The sequence below is a fragment of the Arachis ipaensis genome, chromosome B6 (genome assembly GCF_059453495.1).
Source record: "Arachis ipaensis isolate K30076 ecotype BB chromosome B6, ASM5945349v1, whole genome shotgun sequence".
Classification (NCBI taxonomy): domain Eukaryota; kingdom Viridiplantae; phylum Streptophyta; class Magnoliopsida; order Fabales; family Fabaceae; genus Arachis; species Arachis ipaensis.
In genome coordinates, this window is record NC_142441.1 from 60,478,236 (window position 1) to 60,504,235 (window position 26,000).

General features: G+C 40.6%; 2 non-coding genes and 1 pseudogene across 2 annotated transcripts; all 3 read left to right on the top strand.

Annotated features, from left to right (window-relative positions):
• Window positions 1–26,000, top strand: part of LOC148555768 (uncharacterized) — a 102,215-nt pseudogene that overhangs the window by 52,519 nt on the left and 23,696 nt on the right.
• LOC148555771 (small nucleolar RNA R71) lies at window positions 15,467–15,574 on the top strand. The gene has a single exon (XR_015887314.1). It is a non-coding gene; the product is annotated as a small nucleolar RNA R71 (small nucleolar RNA).
• On the top strand, window positions 24,819–24,926 carry LOC148555772 (small nucleolar RNA R71). Its single transcript, XR_015887315.1, has one exon. It is a non-coding gene; the product is annotated as a small nucleolar RNA R71 (small nucleolar RNA).

The following is a 26,000-nucleotide window of genomic DNA, read 5'->3' on the forward strand; positions in this document are numbered from 1 at the left end:
GCTTCAATAATATTCTGGAAGCATGCTCCCACCACAGGATCGACAAGATAGTGTTACTCAGCTATATCACACAGGGCATGAGGCCCCAAGATAAGACCACATTGGAAAGTGCTAGCAATGGGTCTATGAAGAAGTACAAAACCACTGATGAGGCATGGCAATTGATCAGCGACTTAGCTGAATCTACTAGGAACCACATGCAGAAACAAGGCCGTTCAAAAGCCGTTGAAGAAGTATCCTCTAGCAGAGAGACTACTGCTCTAGCTCAGAGTATCTGTGAAATGACCAACTTGCTGAAGCAGATGCAATTGAATCAACAACAAGTTCAGCAAGCTCAACCTTCTCCAGCACAGCAAAGCCAACAGTTAGTCCCATAGAGAGTTTGCGGAATTTGTGCTGATTATAGCCATTATACTGATGAATGCCCGCAACTCCAACAGGAAGACAACATGGTGGCATCCACTTATAACTTCTATGATCGCCCCAACCAAGGGTACAATCAAGGTGGAAATAATAACCATGGATGGCAGGACAATTCTAACCAGAATTGGAGGGATAACTGATGACAAGTCATCTTAGCCTATTTTAACTAGCCTTTTTCTTTTGTTTTCAATTGAATTATGCACTTTCTTGAGCCATAAGCAAGCCAATTGGGTAGATTTTCATGCTTCCTTTGATTTAATCAACCATGTATGAATTTATGCCATTTCATGAGGTTTTATGCTATATTTTTTGCATATTATGAAAGAATGAATATCTCATGATTTTGAGCATAGCTTTGATGAGTTTGGTTGATTAATGATAGGTGAAGAAAGCTTGGAGAAAGGTTGAAGCAAAGAGGAATGGCTAGGAGTGAAGAGAGGACAATGGAATAATTGAAAATTGAACCAGGAAGGCATGAAGTTAGCCCCAACGTTAGCCCCCTAACTTGGAGGCTAACGTTAGGCATGAAGATTACTCCCTGGGCTCCCCACGTTTGAGCCAACGTTAGCCCCCTAACTTGGAGGCTAACGTTGGCACATAAACATTCAAGGAAGAGGCCAACGTTAGCTCCAACGTTAGCCCCCTAACTTGGAGGCTAACGTTGGAACTTGAGAGTTTCTCCCCTGGGCACCAACGTTTGCGCCAACGTTAGCCCCCTAACTTGGAGGCTAACGTTGGCACATGAAAACATAAGGGAGAAGGGCCAACGTTTGCGCCAACGTTAGCCCCCTAACTTGGAGGCTAACGTTGGCGCCACACACCACAAGACATACAAGGGGTATACTTCCAACAAGAATAACTTGAGCTACAGAGCTCCAAATGAGGTGATTCAAGAATCATTGGAAAGTAGGAATCAAGAGCTTTCCAAGCATATATGGCACTGCATGGTGGACACTAAAATTGAGGGAGAAAGCTACCCCGCAATGTGCATAAATGAACATGGTGGCAACATGCAGTGAGGCCACTTGACCTCTGCACCTTTGATGGAGTATAACTCGAGCTGTAGAGCTCCAAATAATGTGCTCCCAACGGCATTGGAAAGTAGACATCCAGGGCTTTCCAACAATGTGTAATAGTATGGGGTGGACAATACATTTGAGCCTCCAGAACTGGCGTTTTTGCCAACGTTTGAGGGCTAACGTTACCTCAAACGCTGCACACCAAAGCCAGCGACCATGCCCTCTTCAAATGATCATAACTTGAGTTGTAGATGTCCAATTGAAGTGATTCCAAGTGGGTTAAAAAGCTGACATACAGAGCTTTCCAACCATATATGATAGTCTATATTGGGCATAAAATTGGCAACATGACAAGAGGACAAAGTTGGCGCCATAAATGTGCATAAGGGAGGCCAACGTTAGGGTCAAAGTTAGACCCCTAACGTTGGCACCAACGTCCATACCAGCAGATTGTGTTTGCTGATGTGAAAAGTTGGAGCCAAAGTTAGACCTCTAACTTTGGCTCAAACTTTAGGTCCAACTTTGGCTAACCTCAAACCCGGTTCAATTGGTTCACTTTGGTTCTTCTTCAAACTTCAAGAGCAATCAACCAAGGCCTCTTTCAACCCAATTCCATCAAGAGCAAAGGCCCAATTGACACCACTCAGAGGCACAAGAGATAGTTAGAATAGAAATTTCATTTAATTGTAATTTGTTTTTAATTTCATTTTCATTTCCATTTTGTGAAGCCTATATAAGGCATCATTTTCATATTTGTAAGGAGGCTGGCTCCAGAAGGGAGCACGAGGATTCAAGAGCTCTCTTTAAATTTTCTTTTCTTTGTTTTTGAATCTTGGGTTGAGAATTGAAGAAATTCTGTTTCAATCTCACCTTGAGAATTCTCTCTGTTTACTTGTCAGCATAATTTCAGTGAATTGTGATTTGAATCAAAACTCGCTTTACTGCTTTCTTCTCTATTTTCTTCTGCAATTATTCTCTGTTGGATCAAGGAAGGAATTGAGATCTAGACTTGGTCTCTAGTCTCATCCAACCCCTGAGATCTTCAACCTCTCATTTAGATTTTGCAATTGAGCCAAGTTGCTCTCTGTTTTGATTTTAAAGTGATTTTCCAAATCTGTTGAACCTGCTGCATCTTTTACTTCTCTGTTTGATTGTCATTTACACTTCCGTGTTTGATTTCATGAATCCCAGTACCTAATTTCCTTTATTCTTCTTGCAATTTAACTTTCCTTGATCTGCTGCTTTCTTTTAATTTCCAGCACCCACTCCCTTTTAATTTCATGCAATTTACATTTCTTGCAATTTAAGATTCTTGCAATTTACATTTCTTGCTCTTTAAGTTTCAATGCAATTTACTTTCTGCACTTTAATTTTCCTTGTCATTTACATTCTGTTGGCTTCAATTGTCACTCAAATCACTCAATGTTAGCTTGACTAAACTAATCACCCACTAAAGTTGCTTGATCCATCAATCCCTGTGGGATCGACCTCACTCCCATGAGTTTTTATTACTTGATACGACCCGGTACACTTGCCGGTTAGTTTTGTGATGTTTTGTGAGAGATTCGTTTCTCACCAAAATATCTCATCAATAACAATAATAGAGGAGGCAGAGATAATCAGGGAAATCAGAGGTGGAATAATAACAACAACAGGCAGCAGAACCAACCTTATAGAGCACCTCACCTGAGGCAGTCCTAAGGACCACAGAATACCCAACAGCAGACCTCTCAATTTACTCATCCTTCTTCATCTCCTAATGAAGAGCTACTAAAATTTTTTGAGCGATGTCAACAGACCATGGAAAATAACATTAATGCCAGTCTAAATGGTCTGATCGCTACTTTGCAACCTCTTGTCTCACAGATTGGATCAATACAAAATTCCAATAACCAACCTTCAAGTTCCACTGGAATTCCCTCTCAACCATTACCCAATCCGAAGGGGGGCATTAATGCCATCACCCTAAGGTCCGGAACCACACTGTAGGAGAGGAATCAGGAGGAGCCAAGCCCACAAGAGCAAGCCTCATATGAAGAGGTCGTAGGAATAGAAGATGTTGAAGAGGAAGAAGACATACAGGACATAACTGAAAAAGAAGAAGCCCAACCACAGGAGGAAGTACCAAGAGGCGCAGACACTGTAGAAAACACCACTCCCATTCCATTTCCACAACTTGCAAGGAAGCCCAGGAAGCAGCTGGAACCCGATCCCAAAATGGTAGAAATATCCAAAAAGGTTGAGGTAACCGTTCCTCTTTTTGATGTTATTCAACAAGTACCTAATATGCAAAGTTTCTAAAAGACTTATGTATACATAAGGACAAAATTCATGAATTAGAAACTATTCCTTTAGGTAGTTCTATATCTGCTTTAATGGGAGGATTACCTGAGAAGTGTAGTGACCCAGGTCCTTGTATAGTTAGTTTTACTATTGGTGGAGTAGTAATTTATGGTTGCATGTGTGATTTAAGAGCATGTGTTAGTATAATGCCTTTGTCTATATATGATATTTTGAGGCTCCCTCCCTTAAAAAGGTCGGCAGCTCGTTTTGTGTTAGCAGATAAAAGCATCATTACAGTGGCTGGAGTTGCTGAAGATGTTTTGGTGAACATTAAAGGGCTTACATTTCCCACTGATTTTTATATCTTGGAGATGCCCCATAATGACTCAGATAAGCCATCATCAATTCTACTTGGAAGACTATTCCTGAAGACATCAAAATTCAAATTGGATGCTTTTTCAGGAACATACTCTTTTGAAATAGATGGCTACATAGTAATCTTCAATCTGAATGGAGTCATAAACAACCCTCCAGAAGATCATTCTATCTTCCAGTGTGATGTCATAGATGAAACTGTAGCTGAAGTTTACAAGGAAGAGTTAGAAGAGAGGCACATTGGACAAGGTCCAAGTGTGGGTACCCTCTTGACTGACAATGAGGGCACCTCAGCATTTTCACAAGCTCTAGACAATCCAGAGCCTAACCATGATCAGAAGTTGGAACTGAAACCTCTTCCTCCACATCTCAAATATGCTTATCTTGAAGATGAGCAGAAGTTTCCCGTTATCATTGCAAGGGAACTCACTTCCCAACAAGAAGAACAGTTACTTGATGTACTGAGGAGGCATAAGAAAGCAATTAGGTAGAGTTTGGCAGACATAGTAGGTATCAACCCTCAAGTATGTGAGCACAAAATATTTTTAGAAGAGGGAGCAAGACCTGTCCGTCAACCCCAAAGAAGATTGAATCCCACTATCTTGGAAGTTGTCAAAAAGGAAGTGACTAGACTATTAGAAACAGGTATCATCTATCCCATTTCAGACAGTGAATGGGTTAGTCCAGTATAGGTGGTGCCCAAGAAGTCTGGAGTCACTACAGTGAAGAATGAGCATGGAGAGCTCATAGCAACTAGAGTTCAGAATGCTTGGAGAGTCTGCATGATTACAGGCGTCTCAACCAAGCTACCCGTAAGGATCACTACCCACTTCCATTCATTGATCAAATGCTGGATCGCCTGTCAGGTAAATCACATTATTGCTTTTTAGATGGTTACACAGGTTATTTCCAGATTCATATAGCTCCTGAGGACCAGGAAAAGACCACTTTTACATGTCCTTTTGGGACTTATGCTTACAAGAGAATGCCCTTTGGCTTGTGCAATGCACCAACTACTTTCCAAAGGTGTATGATGAGTCTTTTCTCTGATCTTATTGAGGACTGTATGGAGGTTTTTATGGATGATTTTAGCGTTTATGGTGATTCTTTTAGCCTTTGCTTAGATGGATTATCTAGAGTATTACATAGATGTGTTAATACAATCCTTGTATTGAATTTTGAAAAATGTCATTTTATGGTAAAACAAGGGATTGTATTAGGACATGTGGTATCTAATAATGGCATTTCTGTAGACCCAGCAAAGGTGAGTGTTATTTCTAGTTTACCTTACCCCTCTTCTGTAAGGGAAGTTCGTTCGTTCCTGGGCCATGCATATTTTTATAGGAGATTTATTAAGGACTTTAGTAAGGTAGCACTTCCCTTATCCAGATTACTACAGAAGGATATTGAGTTCGAGTTCAGTGAATATTGCAAGCAAGCGTTTGATAAGCTGAAGGCCGCCCTGACTCAAGCTCCAATTGTGAGAGGACCAGACTGGAACCAGCCGTTTGAGATCATGTCGATGCTTCCAACCATGCAGTAGGAGCAGCGCTGGCTCAGCGCCAAGGTAAGGATCCTTTTGTTATTGCTTATGCGTCTAAGACTTTAGACGCTGCCCAGTCCAATTATACTACTACTGAGAAAGAGCTTCTTGCTATTGTTTTTGCTCTGGATAAATTCCGAGCTTATTTACTTGGTACTAGAGTAGTAGTGTATGCGGACCATGCAGCTTTAAAGTATCTATTATCTAAAAAGGAGTCCAAACCAAGGCTCATACGTTGGATACTGCTATTACAAGAATTTGATTTAGAAATAAAGGATAGGAGTGGTAACCAGAATTTAGTGGCAGACCACTTGAGTCGCCTTGAGCACATTAAGGATGATTCTGCTCCTATAGATGATAATTTTCCATTTGATAACCTGTAAGCAGTATCTGAGGTATCTCCCTGGTATGCACCTGTAGCTAATTATCTAGTTAGCCGCATAATTCCTCCTAACTTTTCTAAGAATCAAAGAGACAAGCTGAAAAGCGAGTCTAAATATTATATATGGGATGACCCATATTTATGGAGATGTGGCGCTAATCAGGTAATTAGACGGTGTGTGCCTCAATCAGAATTCCAGTCCATCTTAGAGGCCTCTCACTCATCTGAGAGTGGAGGACATTTTGGCCCTCAAAGAACTGCTAGAAAAATCTTGGACTGTGGATTCTGGTGGCCTACTCTTTTTAGAGACGCTGTTGGATTTTGTAAATCTTGCCCCCCATGCCAAAAATTTGGTAATATATCCAGGAGGGATGAGATGCCTCAACAAATTATGCTTTTCTGTGAAATTTTTGATGTTTGGGGCATTGACTTCATGGGTCCATTTCCAAATTCTAATGGTTATTTTTATATATTATTAGCTGTGGACTACGTTTCTAAATGGGTGGAAGCAATTCCTACCCGCACTGATGATGTTAACACTGTTGTTTCCTTTGTGAGAAACCATATTATTTGTCGCTTTGGATCACCACGAGCAATCGTGAGTGATCAAGGCACCCATTTTTGTAACAGGACTAACAGGATTAATGAAGAGGCATGGGATAATTCATAAGGTTGCAACATCATACCATCCTCAGACCAATGGGCAAGCTGAGGTGTCGAACAGAGAGATAAAGTGTATCTTGCAGAAGATAGTCAAACCTCATAGAAAGGACTGGAGCACCAGGCTACAAGATGCACTCTGGGCATACAGAACAGCATACAAAACAGCTTGTCATCTCCCTGTTGAGGTAGAGCACAAAGCCTTTTGGGCAGTCAAGGAGTGCAACATGGAGATGGAGGACGCCGGAGCTGAAAGGAAGTTGCAACTGCAAGAACTGGAAAGCCTTCGCCTAGAAGCTTATGAGAACTCAAGACTATACAAGGAAAAGATGAAGGCTGCACATGATCAGCACATCAAGAGGAAAGAGTTCCAACCTGGGGATTTAGTCCTCCTTTACAAATCTCGTCTGAGGCTCATGCCAGGCAAGTTGAGATCCAGATGGGAAGGTCCATACAGAGTAGAGAAGGCCGAACCGTACGGAGTTTATCACCTAAGTCATCCTTTAAGTTCTGAACTTATCAAAGTTAATGGACAATGCCTGAAGCTATACCATGGCGAGAAGATGCAGAAAAACAAGGAGCTTGAGATCTTCCTCTTGGAGGATCTCCACATAGCAGAAGATTGAGCTAGTGGAGCGTCCAACTTACGGACGTTAAAGCAAAGTGCTAGGTGGGAGACAACCCACCATGGTATGATCGTTATTTTCTTTATTTTTAGTTTTTCATATTCAATAACTCTTCTCTTTATCAGTACTTTCGTGCATCTGCATCTGCATATTTAAAAAAAAAAAAAAAAAGAGGAAGGTGCCACGCGACGCGACCGCATCAGTGACGCGTCCGCGTGGCAAGGAGAGGAGAGAAAAATAAAAAACGAATAGACAGTCACGCTGGAGCGTGGCTGGAGGCGTGCCAGTGGCACAAATCAACACACGCGACTGCGTCACTGACGCGTCCGCATCGTATGGGCATAATGGCCTCCCACGCGACCGCGTGCCCCACGCGGCCGCGTGCCCTGATTTTCGACGTAAAACGGGTGCACATCTGAAAGTTGTGCAAGAGTGGTACTGGACTGGCGCTGGACGCGCAATTCCCCTCACGTGACCGCGTGCCCCACACGGCCACGTCGTACCCCATAAACTGCCCACTCACGCGATCGCATGCCCCACGCGATCGCGCCACCTAAAATTTGGCATTTAATAATTTTGAACAGAGAGTTGTGCGAGTGCGAGGCAACCCTCGCGCCACTGGCACAAACTGGGTCACGTGATCGCGTGGCTGACGCGACCACGTCAATCACCTTAAGTGCAAGTCGCGCGACCGCATGCCCCATGCGATCGCGTCGCTTACGGCGCACAGTTTTCCTACTTTTGCCAAATATCATATCTTTCTCTTCTCCAAATCCTAATTTTTCTTTTCCCTCCTTATTTCTTCCTCCTCCCTTCTTCCTTCTATCTTACCTTTCACTCACCTCCGTTACCAAGGTTTTATTTTCTTCTTCCCTCTTTCCTTTTCTCTCATTCTTCTTATTTTATATGTTATTTTCTTTTCTTTCCTTTTTTTTTCTTTTCATTATTCATATTTTCTTTCTTCTCCTTTCCTTTTTACATGGTGTTAGAATTTTATTTGAGTCATTATTCTTCCTTATATGCTTGTGGATTATTGCAAATTGTTTGGCAATTATATAACATTTTCTTTAAAGGGTTGCTTGCATGTTCACTTTACTACTTTCTATACTTTATTTACCTTGCATGCTATGTGTTTGTGAAAAAGCCCATATGGCATTATGCACTTCTCTATGTTATTCTAATATTCAACGCTTGCTTTTCACAAATTCCCTTTACTATTATATTAATTGAATTTAATTGTCAATACAAACGTGATGATTTGTTACAAAGTAATGCTTGGTCTATGCAACTCATGCCCTTTTCTGGCATGCCAATAAATACCTTGCATTCACTTGTCATTATATGCACTAGCTATTTTCCTTTGTTGACTTTTCACATGTACTCATGAGCGTGTGTTAATGTCGGTTACTGGTGCACGAAATTGTGATGTCCAGGCTCAAACAATCCCTGGCAACGTGAGCAACTTGGTACGCGCAATCGTGATTACACTTTGATTATGGAAAATTCATGGCTCTTCCTTTCCCTGGCACTGGCGCCAAGAACATGGTGCCAATCCCATGGTTCACAACTTCGATACAACTAACCAGCAAGTGCACTGGGTCATCCAAGTAATACCTTACGTGAGTAAGGGTCGAATCCCACGGAGATTGTTGGTATGAAGCAAGCTATGGTCACCTTGTAAACCTCAGTCAGGCGGATATAAAATAATTATTGAGTTTTCGAATAATAAATAATAGAATAGGGATAGAGGTACTTATGTAAATCATTGGTAGGAATTTCAGATAAGCGAATGGAGATGCTTTTCGTTCCTCTGAACCTCTGCTTTCCTGCTATCTTCATCCAATCAGTCTTACTCCTTTCCATGGCTGGCTTTATGTGATACATCACCACTGTCAATGGCTACTTTCGGTCATCTCTCGGGAAAATGATCCAATGCCCTGTCACGGCACGGCTAATCGTCTGCAGGCATCAGCCTTGCCAATGGCTTCATCTTATCCTCTCAGTGAATAATATGCTCACGCACCCTGTCACGACACAGCTATTCATCTGTCGGTTCTCGATCATGCTGGAATAGAATTTACCATCCTTTTGCGTCTGTCACTAACGCCCTGCAATCGCGAGTTAGGAGCTCGTCACAGTCATTCAATCATTGAATCCTACTCAGAATACCACAGACAAGGTTTAGACCTTCCGGATTCTCTTAAATGCCGCCATCATTCTAGCTTACGCCACGAAGATTCGGGTTAGGAGATCTAAGAGATATTCATTCTAGCTTATTTCATGTAGAACGGAAGTGTTTGTCAGGCACGTGTTCATAGGGGAGAATGGTGATGAGCGTCATACATAATCATCATCTTCATCACGTTCTTGGGTGCGAATGGATATCTTAGAAGCAAAATAAGATGAGTTGAATAGAAAACAGTAGTACTTTGCAGTAATCTTTGAGGAACAGCAGAGCTCCACACCTTAATCTATGGAGTGTAGAAACTCTACTGTATGAAAATACATAAGTGAAGGTTCAGGCATGGCCGAGATGGCCAGCCCCCTAAAACATGATCAATAGTCTCCTAAGATGAACAATGGATTAAAACTGAGACCAAAGATGCCTAATACAATAGTAAAAGGTCCTATTTATAATAAACTAGTCACTAGGGTTTACATGAGTAAGTAATTGATGCATAAATCCACTTCCGGGGCCCACTTAGTGTGTGTTTGGGCTGAGCTTAAGTGTAGCACGTGCAGAGGCCATTTGTGGAGTTGAATGCCAGTTTCTGTGCCAGTTTGGGCGTTCAACTCTGGTTTTGGATCCTTTTCTGGCGCTGGACGCCAGATTTGGGCAGAAGGCTGGCGTTGAACGCCAGTTTACATCGTCTATTCTTGGCTAAAGTATGGACTATTATATATTGCTGGAAAGCCCTGGATGTCTACTTTCCAACGCAATTGGAAGCGCGCCATTTCGAGTTCTGTAGCTCCAGAAAATTCACTTTGAGTTCAGGGAGGTCAGAATCCAACAGCATCAGCAGTCCTTCTTCAACCTCTGAATCTGATTTCTGCTCAAGTCCCTCAATTTCAGCCAGAAAATACCTGAAATCACAGAAAAATACACAAACTCATAGTAAAGTCCAGAAATGTGAATTTAACATAAAAACTAATGAAAACATCCCTAAAAGTAACTAGATCCTACTAAAAACACACTAAAAACAATGCCAAAAAGCGTATAAATTATCCGCTCATCACAACACCAAACTTAAATTGTTGCTTGTCCCCAAGTAACTGAAATTCAAATAGGATAAAAAGAAGAGAATATACTATAAATTCCAAACTATCAATGAAACATAGATGCAATCATATGAGCGGGACTTATAGCTTTTTGCCTCTTGAATAGTTTTGGCATCTCACTTTATCCATTGAGGTTCAGAATGATTGGCATCTATAGGAACTTCAGATTTCGAATAGTGTTATTGACTCTCCTAGTTCAGTATGATGATTCTTGAACACAGCTTCTTTATGAGTCTTGGCCGTGGCCCTAAGCACTTTGTTTTCCAGTATTACCACCGGATACATAAATGCCACAGACACATAATTGGGTGAACCTTTTCAGATTGTGACTCAGCTTTGCTAAAGTCCCCAATTAGAGGTGTCCAGGGTTCTTAAGCACACTCTTCTTTTGCTTTGGACCTTGACTTTAACCGCTCAGTCTCAAGTTTTCACTTGACACCTAAAGCAAGCACATGGATAGGGAGAGCTTGGTTTAGCCGCTTAGACCAGGATTTTATTCCTTTAGGCCCTCCTATCCACTGATGCTCAAAGCCTTGGGATCCTTTTTATTTTCCCTTGCCTTTTGGTTTTAAGAGTTATTGGCTTTTTGCTCTTGCCTCTTGGTTTTAAGAGCTTTTGGCTTTTTCTGCTTGCTTTTTTTCTTTCTATATTTTTTTTTCTATTTTTTTTTGCGCCTATTTTTTTTTCTACAAGCTTTGTTCTTTGCTGCTTTTTCTTGCTTCAAGAATCATTTTTATGATTTTTCAGATTATCAAATAACATGTCTCCTAGTCATCATTCTTTCAAGAGCCAACATATTTAACATTCTTAAACAACAACTTCAAAAGACATATGCACTGTTCAAGCCTACATTCAGAAAACATGAAGCATTGTCACCACATTAATATAATTAAGCTAAGTTCAAGGATAAATTCGAAACTCATGTACTTCTTGTTCTTTTGAATTAAAACATTTTTCATTTAAGAGAGGTGATGGATTCATAGGACATTCATATCTTTAAGACAAAGTTACTAACTACTAATGATCATGTAGTGAAGACACAAACATAGAGAGGCACATAACAGAGAAAACGAAAAACAAAAGAAAGAAAAACAAGGAATGAATCCACCTTAGTGATGGTGGCGTTTCCTTCTTGAGGAACCAATGATGTCCTTGAGCTCTTCTATGTCTCTTCCTTGTCTTTGTTGTTCCTCCCTCATTGCTTTTTGATCTTCTCTTATTTCATGAAGCATGATGGAGTGCTCTTGATGTTCCACCCTTAGTTGTCCCATATTGGAACTCAATTCTCCTAGGGAGGTGTTGATTTGTTCCCAATAATTTTGTGGAGGAAAGTGCATTTGAGGCATCTCCGGGATCTCATGGAAATGAGCTTCTTGCGCCTCTTGAGCTCCATGACTGGGCTCTCTTGCTTGCTCCATCTTTTTCTTAGTGATGGGCTTGTCCTCTTTGATGAGGATATCTCCCTCTATGTCAATCCCAGCCGAATTGCATAGGTGGCAAATGAGGTGAGGAAAGGCTAACCTTGCCATGGTGGAGGACTTGTCGGCCACCTTGTAGAGTTCTTGAGGTATAATCTCATGAACTTCCACCTCTTCTCCAATCATGATACTATGGATCATGATGGCCCAGTCTATGGTAACTTCAGACCGGTTGCTAGTGGGAATGATTGAGCATTGAATAAACTCCAACCATCCTCTAGCTACAGGCTTGAGGTCCAATCTTCTTAGTTGAACCGGCTTGCCTTTGGAGTCAATCTTCCATTGAGCTCCTTCTACACATATGTCCATAAGGACTTGGTCCAACCTTTGATCAAAGTTGACTCTCCTTGTGTAGGGGCGTGCGTTCTCTTCCATGTATGGCAAGTTGAACGCCAACCTCACATTTTCTGAACTAAAATCTAAGTATTTCCCCCGAACCATTGTAACATAGTTCTTTGGATCCGGGTTCTTACTTTGATCATGGTTCTTGGTGATCCATGCATTGGCATAGAACTCTTGAACCATTAGGATGCCGACTTGTTGGATGGGGTTTGTTAGAACTTCCCAACCTCTTCTTTGAATTTCATGTCGGATCTCCGGATACTCATTTCTTTTGAATTTAAAAGGGACCTCAGGGATCACCTTCTTCTTGGCCACAACATCATAGAAGTGGTCTTGATGGGCTTTGGAGATGAATCTTTCCATCTCCCATGACTCGGATGTGGAAGCTTTTGTCTTCCCTTTCCCTCTTCTAGAGGATTCTCCGGTCTTGGGTGCCATCAATGGTAATGGAAAAACAAAAAAGCTATGCTTTTACCACACCAAACTTAGAATATTGCTCGCCCTCGAGCAATAAACAAAAGAATAGATGAAGAAGAAGAAGAAATGGAGGAGAGGGAGAGGGAGATGTGGTTTCGGCCAAGAGGAGTGTAGAGGGGTGTGTTGTGTGAATTTGATGAAGAATGGAGGTCTTTATATAGGGAAGGGAGGGGGGGTTAAGGTTCGGCCATATGGGTGGGTTTGGGTGGGAAATTGGTTTTGAATTTTGAAGGTAGGTGGAGTTTATGAGGTAGGTTTATGGGGAAGAGTGGATGGATGTGAGTGGTGAAGAGGTGATGGGGAAGAGAGTTTGAGGTGATTGGTGAAGGGTTTTCAGGGAAGAGTGTTTATGGGGTTGTGTGAAAGAGAGTGGTGAGAAGAAGTGAGTGGGGGTAGGTGGGGATCCTGTGGGGTCCACAGATCCTGAGTGGATCCTGTGGGGTCCACAGATCCTGAGGTGTTCAAGGAATTACATCCCTGCACCCATTAAGCATGTAAAAATGCCTTTGTACCCAACTCTGGGCGTTCAGCGCCAGGTTGGTGGCCATTTTGGGCGTTCAACGCCCATTTGTGTGCCATTTCTGGCGTTGAACGCCAGAACCATGCCTGTTCTGGCGTTCAGCGCCCAGAAGCTGCCCATTTTGGGCGTTCAGCGCCAGAACCATGCTCTGTTCTGGCGCTGAACGCCAGACAGATGCTCCTCCAAGGTGTGATTTTTCTTCTGCTGTTTTTGATTCCGTTTTCAATTTTTATATTTATTTTGTGACTCCACATGATCATGAACCTACAAAGACATATAACTGAGAAGAAAGAAAAATAAATAAAAATTGGGTTGCCTCCCAACAAGCGCTTCTTTAATGTCAATAGCTTTGACAGTGGGCTCTCATGGAGCCTCACAGATGTGCAGAGCTTTGTTGAGACTCTCCAACACCAAACTTAGAGTTTGGATATGGGAGTTCAACACCAAACTTAGAGTTTGGTTGTGGCCTCCCAACACCAAACTTAGAGTTTGACTGTGGGGGCTCTGGTTGACTCTGCTTTGAGAGAAGCTTTTTCTGCTTCCTCTCCATGGTTGTAGAGGGAGATCCTTGAGTTTTAAAGACAAGGGAGTCCTCATTCCATTGAAGGACTATTTCACCTCTGTCAACATCAATCACAGCTCTTGCTGTGGCCAGGAAAGGTCTTCCTAGGATGATGGATTCATCCTCTTCCTTTCCAGTATCCAGGACTATGAAATCAGTAGGGATGTAAAGGCCCTCAACCTTTACTAGCACATCCTCTACTTGTCCATAAGCCTGTTTTCTTGAGTTGTCTGCCATCTCTAATAAGATTCTAGCAGCTTGCACCCCATAGATTCCCAATTTCTCTATTACAGAGAGGGGCATGAGGTTTATCCCTGAACCAAGGTCACACAGGGCCTTAAAGATCATGGTGCCTATGGTACAGGGTATTATGAACTTTCCAGGATCCTGTCTCTTCTGAGGCAATGTCAGTTGATCCAGATCACTTAGTTCATTGATGAACAAGGGAGGTTCAACTTCCCAAGTATCAATGCCAAATAATTTGGCATTCAGCTTCATGATTGCATCAAGAAACTTGGCAGTTTGCTCTTCAGTAACATCCTCATTCTCTTTAGAAGAGGAATACTCATCAGAGCTCATGAAGGGTATAAGGAGGTTCAATGGAATCTCTATGGTCTCTAGATGAGCCTCAGAGTCCTTTGGTTCCTCAGAGGGAAGCTCCTTATTGATCACTGGTCGTCCCAGGAGGTCTTCCTCCTTGGGATTCACGTCCTCCTCTCCCTCATTGGGTTCGGCCATTTTGCTTATGTTAATGGCCTTGCACTCTCCTTTTGGATTCTCTTCTGTATTGCTTGGGAGAGTACTGGGAGGGATTTCAGTGATCCTTTTACTCAGCTGGCCCACTTGTGCTTCCAAATTTCTAATGGAAGACCTTGTTTCATTCATGAAGCTTACAGTGGCCTTGGATAGATCAGAGACTAGATTTGCTAAATTAGAAGCATTTTGTTCAGAGTTCTCTGTCTGTTGCTGAGTGGATGATGGAAAAGGCTTGCTATTGCTAAACCTGTTTCTTCCACCATTATTAAAGCCTTGTTGAGGCTTTTGATCCTTCCATGAGAAATTTGGATGATTTCTCCATGATGAGTTATAGGTATTTCCATAAGGTTCACCTAAGTAATTCACCTCTGCTATTGCAGGGTTCTCAGGATCATAAGCTTCTTCTTCATAAAAAGCCTCTTGAGTACTGTTGGATGCAGCTTGCATTCCATGCAGACTCTGAGAGATCATATTGACTTGCTGAGTCAATATTTTATTCTGAGCCAATATGGCATTCAGAGTATCAACTTCAAGAACTCCCTTCTTTATAGGCGTCCCATTGTTCACAGGATTCCTTTCAGAAGTGTACATGAACTGGTTATTAGCAACCATGTCAATGAGTTCTTGAGCTTCTGCAGGTGTTTTCTTTAGGTGAATGGATCCACCTGCAGAAGTGTCCAGTGACATCTTTGATAGCTCAGATAAACCATCATAGAATATATCTAGGATGGTCCATTCTGAAAGCATGTCAGAAGGACACTTTTTGGTCAACTGTTTGTATCTTTCCCAAGCTTCATAGAGGGATTCACCTTCTTTCTGTCTGAAGGTTTGAACATCAGCTCTAAGCTTGCTCAGCTTTTGAGGAGGAAAGTACTTGGCTAAGAAAGCCGTGTCCAGCTTATCCCAAGAGTTCAGGCTGTCTTTGGGTTGAGAATCCAACCATAATCTAGCTCTGTCTCTTATAGCAAAAGGGAAAAGCATGAGCCTGTAGACTTCAGGATCTACTCCATTAGTCTTAACAGTATCACATATCTGCAAGAATTCAGTTAAGAACTGAAAAGGATCTTCAGATGGAAGTCCATGAAACTTGCAGTTCTGCTGCATCAGAGAAACTAATTGAGGTTTCAGCTCAAAGTTGTTTGCTCCAATGGCAGGAATGGAGATGCTTCTTCCATGTAAATTGGAATTAGGTGCAGTAAAGTCACCAAGCATCTTCCTTACATTATTATTATTATTTTCGGCTGTCATCTCCTCTTCCTGTTCGAAAATTTCTGAAAGGTTATCTCTGGATTGTTGTATTTTAGCTTCTCTTAATTTTCTCTTCAGAGTCCTTTCAGGTTCTGGATCTGCTTCCACAAGAATGTTCTTATCCTTGCTCCTGCTCATATGACAAAGAAGAAGGCACAGAATAATAATAATAATAATGGAGATCCTTTATACCACAGTATAGGGATTCCTGTGTGAGTGGAAGAAGAGGGGGAGACAAAGAATGTAATATAATGGAAGAAACACAACTGTGAGGATGGAAGAGAGGTGAGATGAGATGTTAGGATATGAATGAATAAATAGAATGAGATGGGGGAGGGATAATTTTCGAAAATTATTTTGAAAAAGAGTTAGTGATTTTCGAAAATGGTTTTTGAAAAATGTTAGTAATTTTCGAAAATTTTTGAAATCACAAATAAAAAATAAAAATAATTAGTTAATTAAAAAGGAATTTTTGAAAAAGAGAGAGGTATTTTCGAAAATTAGAAAGGGAGAATTAGTTAGGTGGTTTTGAAAAAGTTAAGAAACAAACAAAAAGTTAGTTAGTTAGTTGAAACAAATTTTGAAAACCAATTTTGAAAAGGTAGTTAGGAGGTTAGGAAAGATATTTTGAAAAGATATTTTTTTGAAAAAGATAAGATGAGAAGATATTTTTGAAAAGATATGATAGAAATTAGTTTTGAAAAAAGATTTGATCTTAAAAATCTCAATTAATGACTTGATTCACAAGAAATCACAAGATATGATTCTCAAAGTTTGAATCTTTCTTAACAAGCAAGTATCAAACTTCAAATTTTTGAATCAAAACATTAATTGATTATGTTATTTTCGAAAATTTGGTATAAAAAATAAGAAAAAGATTTTTGAGAAATATTTTTGGAATTTTCGAAAATAACTAAGAATTTTGAAAAAGATTTGATTTTTGAAAAAGATTTTGAAAAAGATAAGATTTTCAAATTGAAAATTTGATTTGACTCATAAGAAACAACTTGATTTTTAAAAATTTTTGAAAAAGTCAACTCACATTTTCGAATTTGATGAGAGAAAAAGGGAAAGATATTTTTTTTTATTTTTGAAATTTTTATGAAAAACATGAAAATTATGCAATGCAAGAAATTTTTAGATCAAAACAATGAATGCATGCAAGAATGCTATGAATGTCAAGATGAACACCAAGAACACTATGAATGTCAAGATGAACATCATAGACACAATTTTGAAAAATTTTTAATGCAAAGAAAACATGCAGGACACCAAACTTAGAATTCTTTAATGCTTACGCACTAAGAATTCAAGAATGCATATGATAAACATGAAAAGACACAAAACAAAAAATCATCAAGATCAAACAAGAAGACTTACCAAGAACAACTTGAAGATCATGAAGAACACTATGAATGCATGATATTTTCGAAAAAATGCAAGATGCATATGCAAGTGACACCAAACTTATGATATGACTCAAGACTCAAACAAGAAACAGAAAAATATTTTTAATTTTTATGATTTTCTAATTTTTTTGGATTTTTTTTTGAAAATTATATGAAAAAGAAAAAATAAGGATTCCAAAATTTTTAATATGAATTCCAGGAATCTTGCCATGTTAGTCTAAAGCTTCAGTCCAGGAATTAAACATGGCTCACTACCCAGCCAAGCTTTCAATGAAAGCTCCGGTCCAAAACACTAGACATGGCCAATGGCCAGCCAAGCTTCAGCAGATATGGATACTTTTCATGTATATAGCAACTAAGTGTGTGAAAATCTCTTCATTTGTGATGGTAAGTTGAAACCCCAGTCCAAAAGATTAGACATGGGGTACAGCCAGCCAGGATTCAACAAATCATCCTGAAACACTAGAATTCATTCTTAAAAATTTTGAATCAAAATTTTGAAAACATTTTTATATTTTTCGAAAACAGATGAAAAATTTTTGAAAGAATTTTAAAAAATTTTTGAAAATAAAATAAAAAGAAAATTACCTAATCTGAGCAACAAGATGAACCGTCAGTTGTCCAAACTCGAACAATCCCCGGCAACGGCGCCAAAAACTTGGTGCTGATGCCGGATCAAACTTGGCATTGATGTTACCGGACCAAAAGCTTGCCGAAAACTCAAACAATCCCCGGCAACGGCGCCAAAAACTTGGTGCACGAAATTGTGATGTCCAGGCTCAAACAATCCCTGGCAACGTGAGCAACTTGGTACGCGCAATCGTGATTACACTTTGATTATGGAAAATTCATGGCTCTTCCTTTCCCTGGCACTGGCGCCAAGAACATGGTGCCAATCCCATGGTTCACAACTTCGATACAACTAACCAGCAAGTGCACTGGGTCGTCCAAGTAATACCTTACGTGAGTAAGGGTCGAATCCCACGGAGATTGTTGGTATGAAGCAAGCTATGGTCACCTTGTAAACCTCAGTCAGGCGGATATAAAATAATTATGGAGTTTTCGAATAATAAATAATAGAATAGGGATAGAGGTACTTATGTAAATCATTGGTAGGAATTTCAGATAAGCGAATGGAGATGCTTTTCGTTCCTCTGAACCTCTGCTTTCCTGCTATCTTCATCCAATCAGTCTTACTCCTTTCCATGGCTGGCTTTATGTGATACATCACCACTGTCAATGGCTACTTTCGGTCATCTCTCGGGAAAATGATCCAATGCCCTGTCACGGCACGGCTAATCGTCTGGAGGCATCACCCTTGCCAATGGCTTCATCTTATCCTCTCAGTGAATAATATGCTCACGCACCCTGTCACGGCACGGCTATTCATCTGTCGGTTCTCGATCATGCTGGAATAGAATTTACTATCCTTTTGCGTCTGTCACTAACGCCCTACAATCGCGAGTTAGGAGCTCGTCACAGTCATTCAATCATTGAATCCTACTCAGAATACCACAGACAAGGTTTAGACCTTCCGGATTCTCTTAAATGCCGCCATCATTCTAGCTTACGCCACGAAGATTCGGGTTAGGAGATCTAAGAGATATTCATTCTAGCTTATTTCATGTAGAACGGAAGTGTTTGTCAGGCACGTGTTCATAGGGGAGAATGGTGATGAGCGTCATACATAATCATCATCTTCATCACGTTCTTGGGTGCGAATGGATATCTTAGAAGCAAAGTAAGATGAGTTGAATAGAAAACAGTAGTACTTTGCAGTAATCTTTGAGGAACAGCAGAGCTCCACACCTTAATCTATGGAGTGTAGAAACTCTACTGTATGAAAATACATAAGTGAAGGTTCAGGCATGGCCGAGATGGCCAGCCCCCTAAAACATGATCAATAGTCTCCTAAGATGAACAATGGATTAAAACTGAGACCAAAGATGCCTAATACAATAGTAAAAGGTCCTATTTATAATAAACTAGTCACTAGGGTTTACATGAGTAAGTAATTGATGCATAAATCCACTTCCGGGGCCCACTTAGTGTGTGTTTGGGCTGAGCTTAAGTGTAGCACGTGCAGAGGCCATTTGTGGAGTTGAATGCCAGTTTCTGTGCCAGTTTGGGCGTTCAACTCTGGTTTTGGATCCTTTTCTGGCGCTGGACGCCAGATTTGGGCAGAAGGCTGGCGTTGAACGCCAGTTTACATCGTCTATTCTTGGCTAAAGTATGGACTATTATATATTGCTGGAAAGTCCTGGATGTCTACTTTCCAACGCAATTGGAAGCGCGCCATTTCGAGTTCTGTAGCTCCAGAAAATTCACTTTGAGTTCAGGGAGGTCAGAATCCAACAGCATCAGCAGTCCTTCTTCAACCTCTGAATCTGATTTCTGCTCAAGTCCCTCAATTTCAGCCAGAAAATACCTGAAATCACAGAAAAATACACAAACTCATAGTAAAGTCCAGAAATGTGAATTTAACATAAAAACTAATGAAAACATCCCTAAAAGTAACTAGATCCTACTAAAAACACACTAAAAACAATGCCAAAAAGCGTATAAATTATCCGCTCATCACAACACCAAACTTAAATTGTTGCTTGTCCCCAAGTAACTGAAATTCAAATAGGATAAAAAGAAGAGAATATACTATAAATTCCAAACTATCAATGAAACATAGATGCAATCATATGAGCGGGACTTATAGCTTTTTGCCTCTTGAATAGTTTTGGCATCTCACTTTATCCATTGAGGTTCAGAATGATTGGCATCTATAGGAACTTCAGATTTCGAATAGTGTTATTGACTCTCCTAGTTCAGTATGATGATTCTTGAACACAGCTTCTTTATGAGTCTTGGCCGTGGCCCTAAGCACTTTGTTTTCCAGTATTACCACCGGATACATAAATGCCACAGACACATAATTGGGTGAACCTTTTCAGATTGTGACTCAGCTTTGCTAAAGTCCCCAATTAGAGGTGTCCAGGGTTCTTAAGCACACTCTTCTTTTGCTTTGGACCTTGACTTTAACCGCTCAGTCTCAAGTTTTCACTTGACACCTAAAGCAAGCACATGGATAGGGAGAGCTTGGTTTAGCCGCTTAGACCAGGATTTTATTCCTTTAGGCCCTCCTATCCACTGATGCTCAAAGCCTTGGGATCCTTTTTATTTTCCCTTGCCTTTTGGTTTTAAGAGTTATTGGCTTTTTGCTCTTGCCTCTTGGTTTTAAGAGCTTTTGGCTTTTTCTGCTTGCTTTTTTTCTTTCTATATTTTTTTTTCTATTTTTTTTTGCGCCTATTTTTTTTTCTACAAGCTTTGTTCTTTGCTGCTTTTTCTTGCTTCAAGAATCATTTTTATGATTTTTCAGATTATCAAATAACATGTCTCCTAGTCATCATTCTTTAAGAGCCAACATATTTAACATTCTTAAACAACAACTTCAAAAGACATATGCACTGTTCAAGCCTACATTCAGAAAACAAGAAGCATTGTCACCACATTAATATAATTAAGCTAAGTTCAAGGATAAATTCGAAACTCATGTACTTCTTGTTCTTTTGAATTAAAACATTTTTCATTTAAGAGAGGTGATGGATTCATAGGACATTCATATCTTTAAGACAAAGTTACTAACTACTAATGATCATGTAGTGAAGACACAAACATAGATAGGCACATAACAGAGAAAACGAAAAACAAAAGAAAGAAAAACAAGGAATGAATCCACCTTAGTGATGGTGGCGTTTCCTTCTTGAGGAACCAATGATGTCCTTGAGCTCTTCTATGTCTCTTCCTTGTCTTTGTTGTTCCTCCCTCATTGCTTTTTGATCTTCTCTTATTTCATGAAGCATGATGGAGTGCTCTTGATGTTCCACCCTTAGTTGTCCCATATTGGAACTCAATTCTCCTAGGGAGGTGTTGATTTGTTCCCAATAATTTTGTGGAGGAAAGTGCATTTGAGGCATCTCCGGGATCTCATGGAAATGAGCTTCTTGCGCCTCTTGAGCTCCATGACTGGGCTCTCTTGCTTGCTCCATCTTTTTCTTAGTGATGGGCTTGTCCTCTTTGATGAGGATATCTCCCTCTATGTCAATCCCAGCCGAATTGCATAGGTGGCAAATGAGGTGAGGAAAGGCTAACCTTGCCATGGTGGAGGACTTGTCGGCCACCTTGTAGAGTTCTTGAGGTATAATCTCATGAACTTCCACCTCTTCTCCAATCATGATACTATGGATCATGATGGCCCAGTCTATGGTAACTTCAGACCGGTTGCTAGTGGGAATGATTGAGCATTGAATAAACTCCAACCATCCTCTAGCTACAGGCTTGAGGTCCAATCTTCTTAGTTGAACCGGCTTGCCTTTGGAGTCAATCTTCCATTGAGCTCCTTCTACACATATGTCCATAAGGACTTGGTCCAACCTTTGATCAAAGTTGACTCTCCTTGTGTAGGGGCGTGCGTTCTCTTCCATGTATGGCAAGTTGAACGCCAACCTCACATTTTCTGAACTAAAATCTAAGTATTTCCCCCGAACCATTGTAACATAGTTCTTTGGATCCGGGTTCTTACTTTGATCATGGTTCTTGGTGATCCATGCATTGGCATAGAACTCTTGAACCATTAGGATGCCGACTTGTTGGATGGGGTTTGTTAGAACTTCCCAACCTCTTCTTTGAATTTCATGTCGGATCTCCGGATACTCATTTCTTTTGAATTTAAAAGGGACCTCAGGGATCACCTTCTTCTTGGCCACAACATCATAGAAGTGGTCTTGATGGGCTTTGGAGATGAATCTTTCCATCTCCCATGACTCGGATGTGGAAGCTTTTGTCTTCCCTTTCCCTCTTCTAGAGGATTCTCCGGTCTTGGGTGCCATCAATGGTAATGGAAAAACAAAAAAGCTATGCTTTTACCACACCAAACTTAGAATATTGCTCGCCCTCGAGCAATAAACAAAAGAATAGATGAAGAAGAAGAAGAAATGGAGGAGAGGGAGAGGGAGATGTGGTTTCGGCCAAGAGGAGTGTAGAGGGGTGTGTTGTGTGAATTTGATGAAGAATGGAGGTCTTTATATAGGGAAGGGAGGGGGGGTTAAGGTTCGGCCATATGGGTGGGTTTGGGTGGGAAATTGGTTTTGAATTTTGAAGGTAGGTGGAGTTTATGAGGTAGGTTTATGGGGAAGAGTGGATGGATGTGAGTGGTGAAGAGGTGATGGGGAAGAGAGTTTGAGGTGATTGGTGAAGGGTTTTCAGGGAAGAGTGTTTATGGGGTTGTGTGAAAGAGAGTGGTGAGAAGAAGTGAGTGGGGGTAGGTGGGGATCTTGTGGGGTCCACAGATCCTGAGTGGATCCTGTGGGGTCCACAGATCCTGAGGTGTTCAAGGAATTACATCCCTGCACCCATTAAGCATGTAAAAATGCCTTTGTACCCAACTCTGGGCGTTCAGCGCCAGGTTGGTGGCCATTTTGGGCGTTCAACGCCCATTTGTGTGCCATTTCTGGCGTTGAACGCCAGAACCATGCCTGTTCTGGCGTTGAACGCCAGACAGATGCTCCTCCAAGGTGTGATTTTTCTTCTGCTGTTTTTGATTCCGTTTTCAATTTTTATATTTATTTTGTGACTCCACATGATCATGAACCTACAAAGACATATAACTGAGAAGAAAGAAAAATAAATAAAAATTGGGTTGCCTCCCAACAAGCGCTTCTTTAATGTCAATAGCTTTGACAGTGGGCTCTCATGGAGCCTCACAGATGTGCAGAGCTTTGTTGAGACTCTCCAACACCAAACTTAGAGTTTGGATATGGGAGTTCAACACCAAACTTAGAGTTTGGTTGTGGCCTCCCAACACCAAACTTAGAGTTTGACTGTGGGGGCTCTGGTTGACTCTGCTTTGAGAGAAGCTTTTTCTGCTTCCTCTCCATGGTTGTAGAGGGAGATCCTTGAGTTTTAAAGACAAGGGAGTCCTCATTCCATTGAAGGACTATTTCACCTCTGTCAACATCAATCACAGCTCTTGCTGTGGCCAGGAAAGGTCTTCCTAGGATGATGGATTCATCCTCTTCCTTTCCAGTATCCAGGACTATGAAATCAGTAGGGATGTAAAGGCCCTCAACCTTTACTAGCACATCCTCTACTTGTCCATAAGCCTGTTTTCTTGAGTTGTCTGCCATCTCTAATAAGATTCTAGCAGCTTGCACCCCATAGATTCCCAATTTCTCTATTACAGAGAGGGGCATGAGGTTTATCCCTGAACCAAGGTCACACAGGGCCTTAAAGATCATGGTGCCTATGGTACAGGGTATTATGAACTTTCCAGGATCCTGTCTCTTCTGAGGCAATGTCAGTTGATCCAGATCACTTAGTTCATTGATGAACAAGGGAGGTTCAACTTCCCAAGTATCAATGCCAAATAATTTGGCATTCAGCTTCATGATTGCATCAAGAAACTTGGCAGTTTGCTCTTCAGTAACATCCTCATTCTCTTTAGAAGAGGAATACTCATCAGAGCTCATGAAGGGTATAAGGAGGTTCAATGGAATCTCTATGGTCTCTAGATGAGCCTCAGAGTCCTTTGGTTCCTCAAAGGGAAGCTCCTTATTGATCACTGGTCGTCCCAGGAGGTCTTCCTCCTTGGGATTCACGTCCTCCTCTCCCTCATTGGGTTCGGCCATTTTGCTTATGTTAATGGCCTTGCACTCTCCTTTTGGATTCTCTTCTGTATTGCTTGGGAGAGTACTGGGAGGGATTTCAGTGATCCTTTTACTCAGCTGGCCCACTTGTGCTTCCAAATTTCTAATGGAAGACCTTGTTTCATTCATGAAGCTTACAGTGGCCTTGGATAGATCAGAGACTAGATTTGCTAAATTAGAAGCATTTTGTTCAGAGTTCTCTGTCTGTTGCTGAGTGGATGATGGAAAAGGCTTGCTATTGCTAAACCTGTTTCTTCCACCATTATTAAAGCCTTGTTGAGGCTTTTGATCCTTCCATGAGAAATTTGGATGATTTCTCCATGATGAGTTATAGGTATTTCCATAAGGTTCACCTAAGTAATTCACCTCTGCTATTGCAGGGTTCTCAGGATCATAAGCTTCTTCTTCATAAAAAGCCTCTTGAGTACTGTTGGATGCAGCTTGCATTCCATGCAGACTCTGAGAGATCATATTGACTTGCTGAGTCAATATTTTATTCTGAGCCAATATGGCATTCAGAGTATCAACTTCAAGAACTCCCTTCTTTATAGGCGTCCCATTGTTCACAGGATTCCTTTCAGAAGTGTACATGAACTGGTTATTAGCAACCATGTCAATGAGTTCTTGAGCTTCTGCAGGTGTTTTCTTTAGGTGAATGGATCCACCTGCAGAAGTGTCCAGTGACATCTTTGATAGCTCAGATAAACCATCATAGAATATATCTAGGATGGTCCATTCTGAAAGCATGTCAGAAGGACACTTTTTGGTCAACTGTTTGTATCTTTCCCAAGCTTCATAGAGGGATTCACCTTCTTTCTGTCTGAAGGTTTGAACATCAGCTCTAAGCTTGCTCAGCTTTTGAGGAGGAAAGTACTTGGCTAAGAAAGCCGTGTCCAGCTTATCCCAAGAGTTCAGGCTGTCTTTGGGTTGAGAATCCAACCATAATCTAGCTCTGTCTCTTATAGCAAAAGGGAAAAGCATGAGCCTGTAGACTTCAGGATCTACTCCATTAGTCTTAACAGTATCACATATCTGCAAGAATTCAGTTAAGAACTGAAAAGGATCTTCAGATGGAAGTCCATGAAACTTGCAGTTCTGCTGCATCAGAGAAACTAATTGAGGTTTCAGCTCAAAGTTGTTTGCTCCAATGGCAGGAATGGAGATGCTTCTTCCATGTAAATTGGAATTAGGTGCAGTAAAGTCACCAAGCATCTTCCTTACATTATTATTATTATTTTCGGCTGTCATCTCCTCTTCCTGTTCGAAAATTTCTGAAAGGTTATCTCTGGATTGTTGTATTTTAGCTTCTCTTAATTTTCTCTTCAGAGTCCTTTCAGGTTCTGGATCTGCTTCCACAAGAATGTTCTTATCCTTGCTCCTGCTCATATGACAAAGAAGAAGGCACAGAATAATAATAATAATAATGGAGATCCTTTATACCACAGTATAGGGATTCCTGTGTGAGTGGAAGAAGAGGGGGAGACAAAGAATGTAATATAATGGAAGAAACACAACTGTGAGGATGGAAGAGAGGTGAGATGAGATGTTAGGATATGAATGAATAAATAGAATGAGATGGGGGAGGGATAATTTTCGAAAATTATTTTGAAAAAGAGTTAGTGATTTTCGAAAATGGTTTTTGAAAAATGTTAGTAATTTTCGAAAATTTTTGAAATCACAAATAAAAAATAAAAATAATTAGTTAATTAAAAAGGAATTTTTGAAAAAGAGAGAGGTATTTTCGAAAATTAGAAAGGGAGAATTAGTTAGGTGGTTTTGAAAAAGTTAAGAAACAAACAAAAAGTTAGTTAGTTAGTTGAAACAAATTTTGAAAACCAATTTTGAAAAGGTAGTTAGGAGGTTAGGAAAGATATTTTGAAAAGATATTTTTTTGAAAAAGATAAGATGAGAAGATATTTTTGA